The sequence below is a fragment of the Cryptomeria japonica genome, chromosome 8 (assembly GCF_030272615.1).
Source record: "Cryptomeria japonica chromosome 8, Sugi_1.0, whole genome shotgun sequence".
Lineage (NCBI taxonomy): Eukaryota > Viridiplantae > Streptophyta > Pinopsida > Cupressales > Cupressaceae > Cryptomeria > Cryptomeria japonica.
The window spans coordinates 235,925,941-235,945,691 of record NC_081412.1 but is presented as its reverse complement, the minus strand read 5'-3'; positions in this window follow the sequence as shown (position 1 = coordinate 235,945,691).

Here is a 19,751-nt window from a genome sequence, read left to right as displayed (position 1 = left end):
GAAAATTCACCCACATCATTCTATAATATTCATCAATTATCAACATGAAGTACCTATCACTTTGAAAGATTCTAGTTCTTGCTGGACCATATAGGTCAATATGAATCAAATCAAGAACATCATTAGATTTATCTTGTATGCTCTTAAAATTAGTTCTAACTTCCTTTCCCAATTGACATTCCTTACATACTAGATTATGAGGCTTCATAATCTTAGGTATATCTCTAACTGCCTTTGTTGAACTAATCTTGACAGTGCAATCAAAATTAACCTGACACAACCTTTTATGCCATAACCAACTCTCATCAATATGATAAATCAAACATGTCTTATTACCAGTGTTCAAGTGAAAGATGTTACCTCTAGCCTAAGTACTGATAGCCATCTCCAAACCAGTCTTTTTAATGATTTTGCATTTTCTATCCTTAAATTGAAGTTGGATTCCCTTGTTCACCAATTGATCAACACCCAAAACATTATACTTTAAACCTTCTATGTAATAGACATTGTCAGTATTATGCTTACCATCCGAAGAAATAACACCTCTACCTCTAATCATACATGCTTTATCATCTCCAAATCTTACTTGATCATCATTGTATTCATGTAGGGATAGAAATTTTCTTTTATCTCCAGTCATATGATGTGAGAATCCACTATCAATTACCCATTCATCCTTATCTTCAACTTTTGCTGCCAGGGCTTTCTCTTCATTTAAGATAGCCGATTCCAGTTCATCTTCTTTTAGGGCATAGAACATCCATTCCTTTCTATTGTCAGATCCACTAGAATAGGCTTATATAGGTTCATCCTCAGAGTTGTCAATTACTCCTCCCTCATCTGCTATGAAGCACCATTTATTTCTCTTGAATTTGTATCAGTTATGATTAGGCTTAAATTATTTCTTAACTCTTTCCTCAAATCTTGAATTCCTTTCAGGACATCTAGATGCAAAATGACCAATCTTATGACATGCAAAACATTTAAAAGGTGTTTTTCCTTCATACTTACTTCCTACTAGTCCTTTAGGTACTCTTCTAGCAAATAAGGCTTCAAGTTACTCAAATTCTTCATCCTCTTTCCTCATGTCTTCCAATTCCTTTTCATATAGGGCTTCCAATCATTCTTTCTAGTAGATGATGATGATGCATGAAAATAAGGTGCAAATTTTGCAGCTCTAGAAGGTCCAACTTCTTCAAGCTCAAAAGCAAATAACTTCCCAATCAGAATGTCTCTGTTAATTGAGGTGTTTGCCAATGTTCTCAACTCATTACTTGCAGTTACCTTCATCTTGTATGCTGGTGGAAGGGATCTCAAGAATTTGGAAACTATTTCATCTTCACTCAGAGATCCTCCACAACATTGAATTCCCATGATAATATCATTTACTCTCTCCATAAATGTAGCAATTCTTTCATTGTCATCCATCTTCAAGCTTTCATTTCTCACCCGATAGCCATCAAGTTTAGCAATTTTGACAGTAGGGTCACCTTCATTCAAATTTTTTAATTTATCCCACATAACCTTTGTAGATGATTTATTAGTCAATCCAATGATCTATTGATCAGTAAGTGCACAAGAGGGCTTCTCTAGCTTTGCAATCATTCTCAATATTCATATCTAAGCCTGTAGAAGTAGGATTTCCAGACACTAGATTATAAGGTGTGTAACCTTTCTCAATGATCTCCCAAATATCCTTGCCAAGACATCCAAGATGAGTCTCCATTCAGATCTCCATATTTCATAATTTGTTCCATCAAGATTAGGGATTTCTCTTTTGAAGATAGTTGTCGGTGGATTAGTTGCCATAGGATCTACCTAAAGTGGTTAAGCTTCTACAAAATATGACCAAGGCTCTGATACCAATTGTTAAGATAACTGGTGAACAACTGAGAGGGGGGGGGGGGGGTGAATTAGTTGTTAATAGATTATAACAATTAATCCACTAAATAACCTTAAACTAGATCACATAACTATTAAATGCTGGTAAAGCAGAAATAGATGCCAATAGAATTAGATACTAATAAACAATGTAACTCAATAGTAAAACACAATGCAACCATATCACATAACATCAAGATTTGTACATGGAAAACCATGGTGGGAAGCCTACCCATAGTCAGATGATACTTCTACAAAAAGTATGTGATACAGTCAGGGGCCTACACATGCAGGAAGGTACATTTCCTAGAGCACACTAATTACAAAAGAGTCTCACTGACTACAAAGAGGTTAAAACTACCTTCAAGATATTTAGACAACAATCTAGTAGAGTGAACTACTAGAGATAGCATCTACCATGCCTAATTACAATCCCGCTTAATCTCAACATCGGAGGCCTTTGACCTCTTTCTTAAACCCAATTTGATCCTCAATGATTGATCTAATCCTATGCTTGAATGATATTACAATAATCGCATATTACATTCCATACTTTTTTTCTACAATGAGATCTTACAATAATTTATACCAACCCTAAGGCCTAAACCAATTAGGTCGGCCACATAAAAGATATTGCAATAAGATCATTAAATATATACATATTACAATGATATGTCATGTCGTCTTTAGAGCAAAACAACATTAACCAATTCATAAATCATCTCAGTAATGTGTAGAGAACACGTTAACATGATACCGGTCCATAACCTAGATAGGCACCGGACCTATTCTGGGTCAACCACGCCAAAGTGATGTCTCCAACTAGTTGAAGCATGATCAAAGAAAATATTCAATATCCTAAAAGCCACACCAACACCACTTATGCATCCTGTCAAAGATTCTCAGTAAAATTTCTATTGGTAGACCCTTAAACATATGCTAGTAAGGGTTTACTAGAGTGTATGATAATGTCTGATTACCAAGTCAATACCAGCTTACCAAGACATGATCCATATGCATGTACCACATGTAACCAAATACATTCCATTGATTCAAACATGTTGGAAGTGTCCAACCGATAGTCTCTTATGTCGGTAACATTAGATCTTTTGCTGGTAACCAACCATAACAACTAGTGTTGCCATCAATGACAAAACATCAGTGCAACACATAATCAATTATTCCAAAATTCTAACAACTCTATGGCTCCCCCCTAGCAAGCTATAGGCCTGAATAAGGTCCCATTAGGTTTTTAAGAAATTAATAATGGCAGTTCCAAACAAGCCAATGGCCAGGAAAAATGAAATAGGATTACAGAAAGATCCTATAGTCATCCATAGGCAGGTCCCAAAAATTCTAAATGTCGACCCCAATGGATCTATGAAAAAGGAACTTGGGTGGTTAAATATAGGAATATGATAGGCCAAATCAACTAGTAGAAATTAGACTTCAAATTCAAAAGATTGCAAGCAACAGGTGATGAAAAAATCAATAATTTGGCTCTAATGAACCCTAATTTTGGATGGCAAGTGGTAAAATTGAAGAAAACTAAAAAATATGGAAAGGTAATTCTAAAATATCCTTGTCTTGGGTTGCAAAGTTAGGAATTTTATGGCTCATCCTCATCCAGGCCCAAAAATTGTTAGAACCCAGGGCAAGTCCAGAACCAAAAGTTCCAAGCATTGGTAACAATAGATTCAACATTCTTAGAGTAAACCAAGAGAATTACAAATAGAACAATAATTATATTCCTCCAACTCAAAGAAATTATAATTTGCATAATAGAAATCAATTCAACCTAGGGTTTATGAAACAACCAATGCCAAACCCTAATGGACAAAATAATAATAATATTTATAGAAGAAGACCCAATGGGAAATCCCTCAATCAAAGGTGATATTTCAAGGAATTCATCATCCACAATAAAATTATGGATGCTTGGTGGAGCCACTACCAGAAGTTTGGACTACTTGCAAAATGGAGGGGCTCAAGGCAATCAATTCACAACATTATGGAATGATGTAATCAAACATTCCCCATATAGGTAAGTATCTCAATCCTACCAAATAAGTTGCTTTATATAAAATTTATTAATGAAGCATTTAATTGGAGTTATTATATGGTAAACCGATTATATTTAAAGGATATAACTTTCTATTTATTGACTAGCATAAGCATTTTGACCCGATCTCATATAAGTTTAAAAGAAACCCTAGATGGATTAAAATTTCTTAGTTACCCATTGAATTGCTTCATTTTGATACTTTATCATAAATTGGGAATGCCTTAGGTTCCTTTATAGGAATAGAGGAAAACTATTTTAATGTTATAGAGGCTAAACTCTTGGTGCACATCGACATTAATTCAAAAACCCTAGAGCCTCTGGAATTAATAACTACACAAGAGACTTTTTTAATTAGGAAAGAGTTTTATGAAGGCTCTTTGATTGACAATATAGTTACCCACACAGAATCTTAAAGGACTAATCTCAATGATTCGACAACACAATAGATGGAATTAATGTTATTCTCAACTAGGAGGAAGGGGGTTCTACTTTGGAAAATTTCAATCCTACAATAGATGAAAACAATAAAAGTAAGGAAAAGGATTGTGAGAATTATATTAATATGAATCTTCTTGTTGAAGAATAGATGTAGGCCTGAAAGAGGAAAAAGATGCAGTTAACTCTCAAAATATCTCGGCTAAAGAAAAGGAAGTTAGATCAGTGGATATCCAAGATAAGATAGAGTAGGATATCATTCTAGAGGATGGTGAAATAAAGGATTTGGATGAAGAACAAATCCCTATAGAATTAGAAGTAGTGTACAACTCGATGGGAATTAATCATACCTTAGAAGAAGAGTATGAATCAAAAGAAGAAGAAGAATATAGTATCGAGGTTGCCAATAAAAATCAAAGATTGTTTAATGAGCTCTTGAAGTTAGATGCTAAGGAGGAGATGGAGTTGGAAACAAAAAGCATTAATGCCTCTCTAAAATAGTTGGAGGATAAGGCTAGAAGTGTCAAGTTGGTCTTAGATTAAAATTGCTTAAATAAAGAAACTCCAGATTGTGGGAAGTTTGCCAAGAGAAGAGGTAGGAAATTCCTAAATGAGCTTAGGGAAATGGTTGGGGTAGTACAGGACCAAGCCAAAATCACATCTTTGTTACAAACTAGGAAGAGGAAGGGCCTTCCCAAGGAGCAATGAGGATTACATCATGGAATGTTAGGGGCCTGAATGCCCCTAACAAATAGCGTTTGTTAAAATGTTGTCACACTACTTTTGAATTTGAAATAGTGATACTTTAGGAAACTAAGCTGAGGAAAGATGATTGGAATTTGTATGGTAAAAAAATGAGTGTATGGAAAGTAGTTTTAACTAATGTTGTGGGAGCAACAGGAGGATTAGCAATCCTATGGGATCCAATGAAGGTAAGTTTAAAAGAGGTGATTCAAAAATCTCAATGGTAGGGAGGTTGGGTGAGAAGCATTAAAAATTCCCTTATCTTTTTTCCTTATTAACATATATGAACCAATTAGCACTATAGGGAAAAGGGAAGTGTGGGCAAAGGTAGCAAATTTCATGACACAAAACATAAACATAATTTAAATTTTAGGAGGTGACTATAATGTTATTCTAGACCTAGCAGAAAAGCATGGAGGCATCCAAACTAAATCTACAATACAAAAAGAGTTTAAATTGTGGTTAAGGAATAATATCTTGCTTGATGTCAGAATGATTAATTAAAAATTTCCATTGAATAACAAGTGGGTAAGCAGTAATTTTATAGAAGAAAAGTTAGATAGGTGCTTCTTTAAAGGGGATCTAATAGATTTTAGTAACTCTTTGACCTTCACTATTGTAGCCACAACAAGGTTAGATTACTACCCAATCTCCTTATTAATTGAAGAAGAGATTAGACCTAGAAACTACCCTTCTATACCAAAATTTCCTAGGTTTGGTAGAAAATTGGTGGAAGGAAGAATAGATAATAGGTTCCAAAATGTTTTGTTTCATTACCAAATTAAAATAATCAAAACAATTTTTTTTAAAAATGGAATAACGAGCATTTCAAAAACATATTTACATAAAGGAGGTGAAGGTAGAAATAGATAAGTTGAATGAAAATATAATAAGAGATGGGATATACAACTAAAAAATTATAAAAGAAAAAGAATTATTACTTGAGGACATATTAGCTAAAGAAGAAAACTTCTAGAAATAGAAATCTAGAGAGAATTGGTTAAGCGATGGGGATAAAAACATTAAAAAAAAATCATAACAGCACTAAGAAAAGAAGAAATGTGAACAAAATTCTTGGAATTAAAGGAGTTACAGGAAATCTAATAGAAGATCCCACAAAGGTGGCTATAGAGTTAGTCTCTTTTCTCAAAAACATACTTAACAATTGGGGTAGCTCTAATCTATGTTCTTAGCAACAAATGTTAGAAAATATCCCCAAAGTGATTTCAGAGGAGGATAATAAGATGTTCAACAATAAATTTACATTAGAAGAAATTACAGTGGTGGTTCATCAACTTAACCTTGAGAAGGCTCGAGGACGAGATGGCTTCTCAACTGGTTTCTTCCAACAATGTTGGTCTTTCCTAGAAACAGAAATGTGGGAGGCTATAGAAAATATGAAAAATTTAGGCAAAATTCTAAGAGAAATTAACAATACCTTCATTACACTCATCCCCAAAAAAGAGAAAGCATAAGAGATGGATGATTTTAGGTCAATCTCTCTATGCAACACAATTTACAAAGCTTTATCAAAAGCTCTAGCTAATAGAATCAAAATTGTTTTACCCTCTATTATTTCGGAAGAACAAACAGACTTTGTCTCAGACAAATTTATATTAGATGGGGTTTTTATTTCTTAAGAACCAATAGATTCTGTCTAAAAAATTCAAGATCCTAGTATGTTGATTAAACTAGACATAAACAAATCCTATGATAAGGTGGATTGGAGGTTTCTATGGAAATGCTTAGAAGCCTTTGGATTCACTATTCAATATATGAATCTAATTTTCAACTGCATTTCTAGCCCTAAAATCTCCTTACTAATCCATGGTACTCTAGAGGGATACTTTGACATATCCAGGGGTTTAAGACAAGGGGATCCTTTGTCCCCCTTCTTGTTTATCATAATGGAAAAAGCATTTGGTAGGTCAATTAATAATGCACATTCACAAGGTAAGATCGATGGGATCAAGGTAACAAAGGGGATAGCTAACATAACTCATCAATAGTTTGTAGACAACATGATGCTCTTTAGAGCTGGTAATAAACTTGAAGCAAGGAAATTTAGGACATTATTAAATAGGTATTCTAAAGCCTCTAGACAAATTGTCAATGTGATCTATCGTGAGTGTGAAGTTGGGTACCTGCAATTGCAACACAAACACTCAATAGATCATTACAAGCATGGTTAGAAAATTTAAATCAAATAGAAGATAAACCATGGAAAAGTGACCTATCACCTCCTAAGAGTTGCGAGTGTGGATTTTCTCTCAGATCTAGATGAGAAATCCCAATGACTTGACTACACCAAAACCAGCGATTTAAAATGATATGATGTGTAAGATAGATGAATGCATGATTAAGGTAGTTTGATCCAAGAAGCTAATTATTCTAATGATATGCATTTATTATGCTAAATGATGATGCAATTAAGTTAGATGAGAGATTGATTATGCTATATGATAAAGCAAATATGCTAGAAGATGATCAAATAAAGCTAGATCTAAGATGCAATAAATGATAACAATGTTAAACTAGAATGCTACAAGTGATATGCCTATAATAAAAATTCTTGAGATGGGTTCCATTGTGCTCCAAAATGGGAGATATTTATGATGTCCAAGACCAGGGGTGAGGTGGCAGGACTCAATCTTCAAGATTGAGTCTAAAGATATCAAGGGTCAAATTGGAGGATGTTGGAGAAGAGGTTGGAGGGAGGGACATTTGTCATCTCTATGGTGACAAGTGTCAAGGAAACTTGCCCATGAGAGGGCAAGTGTCCAAGGGAAAATACATGTGGCAAAATTTGCATGTGTCTTAAGGGAATAATATCCAACCCATAGAAGGTTAGAATAAGGAGGTTAGGATGTGCAAGATAGGATAGGGTTAGTTAAACCAAGGATAATGTCGAATGGGTTATGCTAGGGGGTGTTTAGGTTAGGTGGTTATAAGTTAGAAGGCATGTGGGGAAATTGAATTTTAAAAATTTAAATAATAGGAAAAGGCTAATTAACTTGTAACAACTCATAAATTGATTTTTTTTAATTAATTAGGGGATTAAAAGAATAAATTACATGGGGGGAGGGATTAATTAATTTAGATTAATTAATCAAAGGGTACTATTGAAATGAACTTATTAAATAAATCCTTAGATTTATTTATAAGTATATGAAAGGGGGAATTTAATCAAATTTCTAGTGAAATCAATTAAATTGGGAAGGAGGATTAATTAAATAATTGATTATTTAATTAATTATCTTCAGACCATTTTTAGGTGTATATTTTGCCCCTCTTTGAAGCGAGGTGTAATGACACATTGATTCAGAGAGTAATCTCAATTTTATCATATTGATGTGATATTGGTTTGACATGATGCCCAAACCATTGATTGCTAAATTGTGATATGATGATTCCTCTTAGGGAGATCAATTGAGATAATTGACCTTTGAAGTGTTTGGATCTATGCGAAATTGATTTCCTGATTAGAAATGATTTGATTTCTACAACGTTGATTGATGAAAGTGTGCGTTCTTCAATGACTGTGATGTGGTTCTTGATGTGATGATTGATAGAGTTTGATTGAATTGATAAGATTGATTAGATTGATGAGATTGAGATCAAGTCTAGTTTTAGGATGACACCTTCTGTATAAGACAAAGATTATCAAAGCGTCTTGTTTCAGGAATGATATATTTTGTATAAGACTTGATCAAAATGTCTAGTTCCAGGAATGATACATCTTGTATAAGACATGATAGAATGGACTAGATCAGATGGAATGATAGAATTGATAAGATTGATTGGATAAAGAACTAACATTTTGTTGATATCATGTTGCAGGAAGATTCAGATGTACTAATATTGGTGCATTTGGGGGAATAGCATAAGATTCGCTTTGAGTCGACAACATATGGAGAGAGATGAGTCATTGTTTTAATTGTGTGTACACTTATGATGATATATTGATGATTCCTATGATAGATTTAGCCTTGATAAGATGAGCTTTTATGATCCTATGCAAGAATGAAATGCAATGTTGTGATCAGACCAGTCACTGGGTTATTGCTTTGTGTCATCATTGAGATTATTAAAATGTGGAAAGTGAGTTCAAACATTGATGATATAATTAAACCAGTCACTTGAGAACTACTTTCCTAGATTTTTATATTGCAAGTTAGCACAAGCATCAACGTATAATTGAACCAAGATGACCTGAGTGTTGCTTGCATAAAATAGGTAGTATTAATCATTTTTATATGCAAATTAGAAATGTCTTCGATGATACTCTGATGATCATGTCTTGAGACAAATTTGCACATATTAATGATTAATTTACAGACAATGGATAAGAAAAATATCATGTTCCTTCCTTGTTCCTCTAGTCAAAGACATCTTGGAGTCACTTAGAAATTGTGATAGCAAAAATCAAGATAGATAAGTTGAACCAAAGTATTAAAATCATTAGTCAAAATATATCATCCATTCATATGTGTGTGATGTGCTTAGACTGACATGTGATAGTTTGATGGTTGATAATTTGATCTTGTGTTCAACATTGGATATGTATCAATTTTGCTCGATAAGAGTTGTCTAACTATTGTTCTACCTGTTTGATTAAGCTCAAAACAATGGAAAATGTTTACCACCAACTAGGTGTAGGATCTTGCCCCAAGCCTGGAAAAAAAATTATTATGATATACCCAATGATCCAAACCATGGTGAGAAATCATCTACAATGCCTGTGTATGTACAAAGGCTTATTTATGGATATGAATAGTGCTGATGGAAAATGAAAGTAAGCGAAAGTATGCATGAACCAATAGATGGAAGAGCTAGCAGATAGATAGTGCCTATTGCTAAGTTTTCACCATCTGTTTTTATTGCACTTTTTCTCATATTTGATTATTTTTCTCTGTTTTTGTTGCTTTTGTTGTTTTTGTATTTGCTGATTTTTCATTGTTTTGGATTTTCTGCTTTTTCACTATTTTTGGATTTTCTGCTTTTTCACTATTTTTGGATTTTTTGTTTTTTGAGACATAAAACTTCTTCAGATGCATGCTATTGATGGGTTCCTCAAGATGATTCTCATCCTGTGTTGATAGGTTATATTCTCCTGACCCAAATACTATTGTGATCACAAACAGACCCAACTAGTTTTGTTCAAACTTCCCTTTCTTTTCTCAATCTGCTTGGTTGCATGGATTTTCCTTTAGTACTAGTTCTCCAACTTGAAAGGCTCTTGGTTTGACCTTTTGATTATAAATTCATTAAATTATTTGTTGATACATGTTTAAATGATCAAAGACATTTTGTCTCTATTCATGGATCAATTCTAACTCTTGCAGTCTAGATACTCATTGTTCTTCATCTGGGATAAGGCCTTTTAATGATACTCATAGAGAAGGTATCTCTACTTCTACTGGCTACTTCTGATCCATAGACAAGAGAGAAAGGTGTGGCCCCTATTGGTGTGTGGATACTGGTATGGTAGACCCATAGAATAGGGTTTAATTGAACATGCCAATCTCTACCAACATCATTTACTGTCTTTTTGAGGAATTTTAAAATTATTTTATTTAATGCTTCTGCTTGTCCATTCCCTTATGGATAGTAGGGTGTGGAGAATCTGTGTTGGATCTTGAATTTCTTACATATCTCTTGTACATCATCTTGATTCTTGAATGGTTGCCCATTATTAGTGATAATGGTCATGGGTATGTCATAGCGACATATGATGTAGTTCAAGATAAATGCAACAATTTGTTTTCCTATGATATTTGTGAGAGGTATTGCCTCAATCCATTTTGTAAAATATTTTATAACTACAAGGATGAATTTGTGACCATTGGATGAAGGAGGATTTATCTTTCCTACTAGATCAAGACCCCATTGGCAGAAAGGCCAAGAGCTTGCCAAAGCATGAAGTTCTTATGCCGGTGCATGAATTAAATTTCTGTGGATTTGATATTGTTTGCATGTTCTAGCTATCTAAAAAGAATCTTGTTCCATAGTTGGCCAATAATAGCCCAAGTGTATAATGAGTGCAACAAATGTTGGTATGGACTTCATTTAAGGCCTTATCAAATTATTCTTGCTTGAGACAACTTAAAAGAGTACCATCTAGACCTTATTTTAAAAGGGTATTCATGACAATAGTATAATGGGAGGATTGACGAATAAAGTTTCTCTTTTGGTTTTTTGACAAGTCAGGAGGGAGGATATTATCTTTCAAGTATATATAAGTTTGTCCATAGCAGGAGGAATCATGCCCACCAAGGTGACATATATTTTGAGAATCGGGACAATTATGAGAAGGATAAAACAACTCTTCCACCAGGAATTCATAATGCTCTTGATTTTCTTGTGTCTGAAGTAGAGAAGAAAGTGTTGCCATGGCATCTACTGCTTTGTTGTCATTCCTCATAATCTTCTCAAAACTTATTTTGACAAAGTACTTCTTGACATCACCAACCATATTATTATAAGGCATTATCTTTTCATCCTTTGTTTGATAATTGTCATTGATTTGATTGATGATGAGCCGAGAGTCTCCAAAAAATTGAAGTTGTGTAATGTTCCACTCTATGCCCATTTTGATTCATGTGACCAAAGCTTCATATTTCTTTGTGTTATTCGTATATGGAAAGCTTAATTTGTACACCTTCAAAATTGTATGACCTTGTGGCATGATGAATAGAATTCCTACTCTTGATCCATGTTGTGTATATGAACCATCAAAGTACAATTGTCATGTCTTTGTCATGACCATTAGGATATCAACATCTAGAAATTCAATTTGTAAAGGACAATCATCTTGAAGTGGTGCCTCTACTAGTTGGTCTACAATGACTTGCCCCTTGATAAATTTTATGTCCACATACTCAATATCAAACTCACTTAGGATCATGATCCATTTTGCTAATCTTCCTGTTAATATCACCTTGCTGAGAAAATACTTCAATGGATCCATTTTAGAAATCAACTTGATAGAGTGAGATAGTAGATAGTGTTGGCTTGATGATGATTGTAATGTATTCATCGTGTATTATCATTGATGAAACACTCTCACACACACATATGATTATATTGACTACTAGTGTAACTTCAATTGTTTATATTGTCAACCGATATGTTATAGGTTTATCTTTAACCAGTACTTTGTGTCAACCGATATGTGCATAAGAGACAACCTATGGTTATACTAAGTCAAAATCAAGATGAAGATCAAGAGGAGACTCAAGGACAATGGTTCTTGTGTTTTATTCAAATCAGTATTAATTGTTCCAATCGGTATTTGTTAATTTTTGTGATAAGTTACCAGCAGCGACTACTTGGCAGTAATTTTTGTGATGGGTTATGATCACATGTCTAGATACACTGCACCTAGGCAATTGTGTCATGATTTCCTTATGCCGACATAAGATTTGAATGTCTATTTAAAAACATCTTAGTGAATCATTTCAAAAACATGTTATGTAACTGATGGTATGCATGAAGAGCGAAAGGTTTTGTTAAAGAGTGATAAGTGTTAAGATGAAAAGTGTGTTGAAGAGTAGTGTTGAATGTACCTAGAAGGATCTGATCAAGCAAGTATTGTGCTACTTAGAACAGGTCAAACCATTATTGTTGTTTTCTAACCATTACAAAAAAATCAAATCCCTTAACTGGGTAAGCTCTAACAAGCTTCAATGTATAAATCCTCTAATAAGGTGATCCATTAGCTTGGATTGTTAAATCCTCCAGCAAGGTTACTCCTAACAGGGTATAAGCTTCTAATCAAGCTTTGGAATCTCTAACAAGATTCACTCCTAGTAGAGCACTTTGTAGACCTTAACCTATCAGTTATCTATTACTGCAGATAGTTAACTTACGAGTTCCATCTCACCGTGGTTTTTACCTATTTGGGTTTTCCATGTATAAACACTTGTGTTATGGTGGATGGTTTACTTTCTATGGATGTTGTTATATCATTTTGGATTGCATGCATTGTGTTTAAAAGCTTTGTAAAGTTCATCTACCAGTTAGTGTTTGAACTAGTGTTTAATTTGGTGTCACTGATTCAACCCCCCCTCTCATTGCTTTTCAAGTCCAACAGATAGTGTCTCAATTTTTGAGAAGCAAACACTACTAACAAGCATGATTTTTTGGTTAAAGAATAGATGAGCTCATATCCCACTAATGTTTTGTTGACATAGTAGATAGCTCATTCTATTCCTTCATTATCCTGGTGTGTGAGGAGAACTCCTAATGATACTTTTGTGGTTGAAACATATAGTAGCAATGGATTTAATTGAATTGGTGACATTACACTAGTACATTTGGCCTAAAATTCTGACAGACATTTCTGACGAAGAAGGTATATTGTGACCAAATTTTATTTTTTTTTGAAAAAAAGTGCTTGTGTTTGTCAAAATTCTGATGACCACAGGCATTACTTAAAAAAAAAGAGCACAAGTCTTTTGCTTAATCAATCCCGTGCAAGCTTTGTTGACCTCTAGCAACCCTGCGTGTGAGCTTCGTTAACCTCAACAACCCTGCATGTGATCTCCTAAAAGGTTAGGGTCTTTTGCATATGAATTTTCATTTTAAATTTAATCTTCTTAAGTCTTAAGGTTTCTATCTTGAATATACCCCAATGCACAATTTCTCCTTGATCTAGCTACACCCACCTACCATGGCTTTGTTGGTATTATGTGAACTAGTATGTGGACATAATGACATTGTATGTTGTCATTGATGTCAATATGTTGAAGAGGTATGAACTGGCATATGTGAGAACTAGTATAACACTGTGAACCGACATTTGTGCCAAAGTGAAGTGGTGTGCTTGTTCAAGGTGAACCGACATATGGTTTTGGGAACCGACACATGGAAGCGTTGTATGACTACCAGTTGGTAGTCTCAACTTCAAGGTTTCCGGTTGAAGTGCTTCAAGCTTGTATGGCTCAACCAGTGATCTTTGTGTAATGAGTAAGTAGTATAACAAAGAACAGATCAGGTTGCCACATCAACCTTGTGCACATGAAGGATCTTGCATGAAGAAGACTATCCCTATCTACTTCAGGAATGTGCGAAGTTTGTAAATGGTGAAAAACGTGTGATGCATTATCAGCTACCATGAAATCAGTGGATAATGAATGATGGAGAATGTCTTGAGATTTATTCAAGATCTACTACATTTAATATAGTATGATCAACGATAAGGATTGAAATGTTTGAATTCCTTAACCTAATAGGTCTAGGGTTTAGGGTTTATGCTACTGACCTGTCTATTGTCCTATAAGGTCGATGTTGTGATTCTTTCAAAGGTTATTGGCAAAAGCTATGTGCGAGTATCCAAGAGAAGGGATACAAGATCCTTTGCTAGACCAGAGGAGAGAAGTGATACCTACAGAGTGTAAGTGCAGAAGGTGAAGAGGATCTTAAATGGATCTACATTCGCATTGAGTGCTATTACCAGATCATTGTAATACCTGTTGATCTCTAACCACCTCAACAGTTGGAAAATCCCCTAAGAGGGTAGCATTAACTAGCTTGTTGTAAATCCCTTAACAGGGTAACTCAAAGTTATTAAGATCTGGAAAGCTAGAGAGCTCTAGAAATCCTTTAGCTATTGAGTTCTTGAAATCCTCTAACAAGGTACCCTTAACCATGTATTGTAGCCATCCCTTAACTGGGTGATCTCTAATAGGATCAGTTCCTAGAAGAACCTTTTGTAATGTCTTTAACTAGACAAGGCTTCTAATAGAGTGGACTTCCAAAGAGTTCAACAACAAGCTTGTGGGTATTCATCCCCACCGTGGTTTTTCCTAGTTGGCTTTCCATGTGAAAAATATGTGTGTCATATGTGATGCTTTTATCTTGTGATGCTTTTTTGTTTCCTGTTAAGCATATGAAGGTTTTGTGTTTTATGCCTATCAATAAAACATGTTGAACTAGCTATTGTGAAGATATGATGATAGATTACCTATTCATGCATAAGGGTGAAATGGTAGTGTAGTTTTGAGTTGAGTGGAAAACTCAGTGAGTAACTAGTTCATGATTGTTTTAGTTGTTCTGAGTTTTACCAGTTGCACTTTGTTTCAAACCGGTGTCACTATTTGCCAGTCATTTGGAGTGATTGCTGCTAAACTAGTATAGGTCTATATTTTGTCTATATTGATTCACCCCCCCCCCTCTCAGTACTGGTTTGGTACTATTCGTTCATCATTGAGTTATCAATTGGTATCAGAGCATCCTCCAGGTCCTCTATGTTATAAGCGTAACCGCTTGAGGTAAAGATCCCAGACAAATGATGAAGAGGGAAGGTCCAAAGTTTAACAGGGAAAATTTTGGTATATGGAAAGATATGATGAAGATATTCATTAGAAGCATGGGTGCTCAACACTGGAGTTATGTTGAGAATGTCTATGTTGTCCCTATCAGTACTCCCACTGATGACCAAAAGAGAGAGATACAAGAAAATGGGCAAGTCATGGAAGCTCTCATTAGTAGTCTATTTGACATTGAGTTTATTGATGTTCAGGACAAGGTGAATCCCAAAGAGGTATGGGATGCTCTTGAAAATATCTATGGTGGTGATAAACATGTAAAATAAGCTAAGGAAGAAAGCCTGAGAGGGAAGTTTGAAGATATGGAGATGGTTGAAGGTGAGACCATTCAATAGTATGGAATAAGAATCAAAATAGTTGTTGGAGAAATTAAGAGTGCAGGTGGTAAAATAGAAGACTCCACTGTGGTAAGCAAAGTCTTGAGATCTCTATTGTTGGTCTATTCAATACGGGTTGCTGCTATTTAGGAGTTGAGATCAATAGACAAGACTAAGGTATCCTTGGACTCCATCATAGCAAAGTTCACAGCCTATGAGCTAAATAGTTTTGATGGCAATGTTCAAAAGACTGAATCAACTTTCAGAGCTTTTGTTGTACCAACTAGGAAAGGAAAAGAAGCAAGCACTAGTGGTGAACCAAGACAAAGTAGAGTAAAGGATGATGAGGAGTTTCTAATGGAATTTGAAGCTCTACTTGCCAGGAAGCTTCCCAAAGGAACTGGTAAATACAAAGGTAAGCTACCTTTGAAATGCTTTTCTTGTAATCGGATAAGACATATTGCTATAAAGTGTCCTAATGGCGATATCAAGGACAAATCGAAAAGGTTTAGGAAATTCAAAGGAGGAAATTGGAGAAACTATTTTGTGGCAGTTGATGAAGGTGTCACAGATGAAGAATCAGAGGATGAAGAAAATGAAGATATTGTGTTTGTTGCTATCAAAGAAGATGTGTCAGACAAGAAGGCTTTTGTCTCCTGGTTTGATAATTCCAATGAGTAGATCATTGATAGTGGTTGTTCTCACCATATGACTAGTGATTGGAGCAAGTTTCTATCCTTGGAGGAGTATGATGGTGGTGTGGTTCACTCTGGTAATGATGCACCATGCATGGTCAAAGGCAGAGGGTCCATCTCTTTGAATGGAAAGAGTAGTTCTGACAATGTGTATTGGGTTGATGGTCTCAAACACAACCTTCTGAGTGTTTCCCAGCTGAATGACAGTGGCCTCACTCTAGAATTCAAGAATGGAGTTTGCAGAATCAAGGGAAAAGATGGTGAATTGGTGGCCACCGGCATGCAGACCAAAGGTAATCTATTTCAGCTGAATGCAAATATAAGCACATGTCTTATGGCCAAATTTGATGATAGCTGGATATGGCATAGGAGACTCTGCCATGTAAACTTTGATAACATTGTAAAGGCCAACAAGATCAAGGCAGTTAGAGGATTGTCGGTGCTAAGCAAACTGGATAATACCTTGTGTAGGGAATGTCAATTGGGGAAAATGTCTTCCTCAACATTTAAAGGTAAATCTTTCACTACTAACAACTTGCTTGATCTTGTGCATACTGATTTGTGTGGTCCTATGAAAACTAGGAGTGTCCAGGGTGATAGGTACTTCATGATTCTCACTAATGACTACTCAAGAATGATGTGGGTCACATTCTTGAAAGACAAGTCTGAAGCCTTTGTTAAGTTTAAAGCTTTTAGAGCATTAGTGGAGAAGGAAAGCGGTAAAAGGATCAAGTGTCTGAGAACTGATCAAGGAGGGGAATTCACTTCCGGTGAATTCAACAAGTATTGTGAAGAATTTGGCATCAAGAGACAACTGTCTGCCCCCCAGACTCCATAATAGAATGGCCTAGAAAAGAGGAAGAACCGGACTATGGTTGAAGCAACTAGAACTATGTTGATTCAAGGAAAGGTACCTCACACCTTTTGGAGAGAAGCAGTGAGCACTGCAGTCTACACAATGAATTGGGTACTCATCAAGAAAGGTAAGGACAAAACTCCTTATGAGTATTCGACCAGTAAGACACCTGTGGTTAGCTACTTTAGGGTATTTGGTAGCAAATGTTACATCAAGAGGAGTGAACATCAAGGCAAATTTGAAGCTAAATGTGATGAGGGAATATTCTTAGGATATTCCACCAAGATTAAAGCTCTTAAGTGTTACAACAATAGGACTCAGAGAATTATGGAAAGTATCTATGTAAGAGTTGATGAATCCTCTGAGAAAACTGAGGAAACCAATAGTGAGCAAGCTGTAAATGAACTAGTTGCAACCTTCTGGGAATCGATTGTCAGTCAACCAAGTACTAGTAACAATATTCCTGAACCGATGAATGCTGATACTGATGAAGATGAGGATGAAGAGGAAAAGAAAGAAGAACCAGTCAAGACCATTCCTCGGTATGTCAAGTTGAATCATGATCCTAAGCAGATCATAGGAGATAAGGATGTAGGAATCCTTACAAGAAGAAAGATCAGAGAAAGCTCATGTATGATCTCTAAATTTAAGCCTAAATCATTCAAAGAGGCTCATAAAGATGAAGAATGGATCAAGGCAATGGAAGAGGAACTTGACTAGATAGAGAAAAATGGTACATGGACCTTGGTACCCAGACCAGAACATCAAAATGTCACTGATACCAAATGGGTGTTCAGAAACAAGCTGAATGAGGATGGCATAGTGATTAGGAATAAAGCCAGATTGGTGTGCAAAGAATATGCTCAAGAAGAAGGAGAAGACTATGGAGAAACCTTTGCTCCTATAGCCAGATTGGAAGGAGTTCGTATGCTTCTTGCATATGCAGCTTTTAAAGGCTTCAAAGTATATCAAATGGATGTAAAATTTGCATTCCTAAATGGTGTACTTGAAGAGGAGGTGTATATTGAGCAACCAGATGGGTTTACCCTATCTAAAGATAGTGACATGGTATGTAGGCTACATAAAGCCTTATATGGTCTAAAGCAAGCACCTAGGGCATGGTATGAGTGCCTACATTCCCATCTTGTGAAGATTGGATTTGAGAGAACAAGTGAAGATAGAAATATCTAATTGAAGTCTAAAGGAGATCAGATCTTAATCTGTGAGGTATTTGTTGATGACAATATCTTTGGTGGTGATGACAAGATGAGTCATGAGTTTGCTGATAAGATGAAGGAATATTTTGAGATGTCACTCATAGGGGAGATTAAGTTCTTTATTGGACTACAGATTCAACAAACGAAGGATGAAATCTTTATCACTCAGTCCAAATATGTCAAAGAGGTGTTGAAGACCTTTGGCATGGAAGATAGAAAACCAGTTGGTACATTGATGGTGACCAGTTGTAAACTATCCAAAGAGGATGACTCTGTATTGGTTGATGAGAGGGAATACCGATCAATGATTGGTAAGTTGCATTATGCAGTACATAGCAGACTGGATATTGCACATGTAGTTGGCATTACTACAAGGTTCCAGAAAAGTCCAAGAGAATCCCACTTGGTTGTAGTCAAGTGGATTCTTAGGTATCTAAAGGGGACTGTTGACTATGGATTGTGGTATCCATATAGCAAGGACTTCAACTTGAAAGTGTTCATAGATGCTGATTGGCCTGGTAATGTAGATGATTGGAAGAGCACAACCGGTGGTGCATTCTTCCTTGGTGGTAGACTAGTCTCATGGATGAGTAAAAAGTAGAGTTGTATCTCTAAGTCTATAGTGGAAGCAAAGTATGTTGCAACTTTCATGAACTGCACTCAGACAATTTGGATGAAGCATGCACTGAAAGGCTTCAAAATCCCTGTACCTGAATCGGTAAGTATATTCTATGATAACACGAGTGCTATCAATATTTCAAAGAATCTGGTTTTACATTCTAGAACCAAGCACGTTGAGCTTAAGTATCATTTCTTAAGGGAAAAGGTTCAGAACAAAGAGATTGCACTGGAGCATGTGTCCAGTAAGGAGCAGTTAGCAGACATATTCACCAAGCCTCTTCCAAAGACTACATTTACACACTTAAGAGGTGAATTAGGGGTACTGCCCCTTCAAGAGGTGAACTAAAGGTATATTCTCCACATCAGTCATGTATTGCATAGTCAAATCTTTCTTTAGGATTGATGTGTTGAAGGATGCTACTCCTCAGGGGGAGTAGCATAATGGAACCGAGAAGCTTGTGCCTCCACTTTGGCATTGTTGTCAAAGGGGGAGAAGATGTAAAGTGGAGATGTAAAGTGGAGAGATATCTTTGGTGAAGTGGAGAGATATCTTTGATGAAGCAGAGAGATATCTTTGTATATTGCCATC